Below are 2,541 nucleotides of genomic sequence, written 5' to 3' on the forward strand. Positions count from 1 at the left end.
AGAGCATCCCAAAAAAGCTCAATGGGTGACATGTCTGGTGAGTATACAGGCCATAGAAGAACTGGGACATGTTCAGCTTCCAAGAATTGTGTACAGAACCTTCTGACATGGGGCCGTGCATTATCATGCTGAAACATGAGATGATGGCGGCAGATGAATGGCACGACAGTGGGCCTCAGGATCTCGTCACGGTATCTCTGTGCATTCAAATTGCCATCGATAAAATACAATTGTGTTAATTGTCCGTAGCTTATGCCTGCCCATACCATAACCCCACCTCCACCATAGGGCAATCTGTTCACAACATTGACATCAGTAAAATGTTCGCCCACACGACGACATACATGTGGTCTGCCAAATTCTCTAAAACTGCCTCATCTTATGTTAGAGAAATTAACATAAAATTCTCTGGCAACAGTTCTGGTGGACATTCCTGGATTCTCTTGGCAAAGGAGAAATGCTCACTAATAGGGACGTGAACAAATTTGTGCACCGAATTTGAGAGAAATAAGCTTTTTGACACACCAAAAGCTTATTTCTATTGAATTTGGTGCACAAATTTATTCACATCCCTGTTTGTGAGCATTTCTCCTTTTTTTATTTTACTAGGCAAGTCAGTTACAAACAAATTCTTATTTCCAATGACAGCCTAGGAACAGTGGGTTAACTGCTTTGTTCAGGGGCAGAACAACCGATTTTTACCTTGTCAGCTCAGGGATTCAATCTTGCAACCTTTCGGTTACTAGTCCAACGCTCTAACCACTAGGCTACCTGGATGGATTCTTTTTGCCAAGGGAATCCATCCACTTTTCACTTGCATATATGCATTATGATTGTTTACAGTTTTTCTCAATTGTTTACACACAAATACTGGTACTTGAGACACAATGTCCACAACATGTAACTCATGCACCAACCCCCTGAACCAATTCTGCTAAACTACAAGCACAATTCCTGCTTTACACTCAAATTGCAGTTCTAAAATACACTTTTTTCAAAACACTACACACAATTCTTTGCATTTGGCACAATTTTCATGCAGAAAATCTCTTGTTTTCACAATGAACACACTGCCATTCAAATATGCACACTGACTCATCACATGGGCAAACACCCATCACACAGTTTTACAATTAGCAATCAGAGCTTTAGCATAAAAGGGCAACAGGTGAGCTCTTCTGTTTTGGAGCAATGGATGCCAACATTGGAAACAGAGGCAGAGCCAGAGGAGTGAGAGTAAGAGGAGGAGGACGGGGAGGACAAGGACGAGGATGAGGACGAGGAAGGCCAAGGACCGTAATCTCTGATGAGATCCGAGCCACTTTGGTTGATCATGTGGTCAACCATGGTCTAACAATGAGGGAGGCTGGGCAAAGAGTACAGACACATTCGAGGAGGTACACTGTAGCATCCATCATCCAGACATTCCGAAATGAGAATAGGTAAGAAATCTACTCTCACTAGAAAATTGCAGTACTGCATATCAATACAGTACTCAATGAGTACAGTAGTACAGTATTCCCTGTGGACTGTTCTGTAGGACTGTAAAAATAAAGTATGTTTCAAGTATTTGGGAAATGTATTCCTACTTTGTATTTACAGTATTTGACTATTTGTTTGTCAGAACTGAAAGATTACCAACACAAGGTGGTCGGGAACGGGTTCTGTCTCCTGAACAGGAAACTGAAATCATGAACATGGTCCTAGAAAATAACGCCATAACATTACGGCAAATACAAAGAAAAATAATAGAAAACAATGAGATATTTCAAAATATTGATAAGGTAAGCTTATCAACACTGGACCGTGTCTTGCGCAGAAACAATCTCAGGATGAAGCAGGTCTACAGGGTGCCATTTGAACGCAATTCAGAAAGAGTCAAAGAATTGCGATATAACTATGTGCAAGTGAGTCCTATACAATCCCACAATTGATGCATACTCTCTACACTGTATAAATTATACATATTTCAGTATTGTAATCATAATGATTGTGCTTCACAATAGTTACCACTCCATGTCTATTTCTGATATTGTCATTTGTGTTTCAGAGAGTCCTTGAGCTAGAGGTGGCTGCAGTGGAGCACCAGTTCATCTTCATTGATGAGGTTGGATTCAACCTCACAGAAAGACGAAAGAGGGGAAGGAATATCATCGGCCAGAGTGCCATTGTTCAAAGTCCCTGGCCAGCGCGGAGGGAACATCACAATGTGTGCAGCGATTACCCACCACGGCGTCATCCATCACCATGCTACCCTTGGCCCCTACAACACCGCCCATCTGATCACATTCCTGGACACCCTACACAACACACTCCTTCCACCAGATCAGGTAGATGGCCCAGAGCAGCTCCAGTACGTTGTCATTTGGGGCAACGTAAGTTTCCACAGGGCTGCTCTGGTTCGTAACTGGTTCACTGCCCACCCACGCGTTTTAGTTGTTTATTTCCCTCCATATTCTCCATTCCTCAATCCTATTGAGGAATTTTTTTCTGCCTGGAGATGGAAAGTGTATGACCGAAATCCACAAACGCGTATACCTC

At 42.4% G+C, this 2,541-nt stretch overlaps 1 long non-coding RNA gene across 1 annotated transcript; it reads left to right on the forward strand.

Moving 5' to 3' along the window:
* Window positions 1-1,869: 1,869 nt before the first annotated feature.
* Window positions 1,870-2,125, forward strand: LOC123743246 (uncharacterized). Its single transcript, XR_006770053.1, has 2 exons — window positions 1,870-1,907; window positions 2,051-2,125. It is a non-coding gene; the product is annotated as an uncharacterized lncRNA (long non-coding RNA).
* The last annotated feature ends 416 nt before the right edge of the window (window positions 2,126-2,541 follow it).

Source organism: Salmo salar, chromosome ssa05, assembly GCF_905237065.1.
Source record: "Salmo salar chromosome ssa05, Ssal_v3.1, whole genome shotgun sequence".
Classification (NCBI taxonomy): domain Eukaryota; kingdom Metazoa; phylum Chordata; class Actinopteri; order Salmoniformes; family Salmonidae; genus Salmo; species Salmo salar.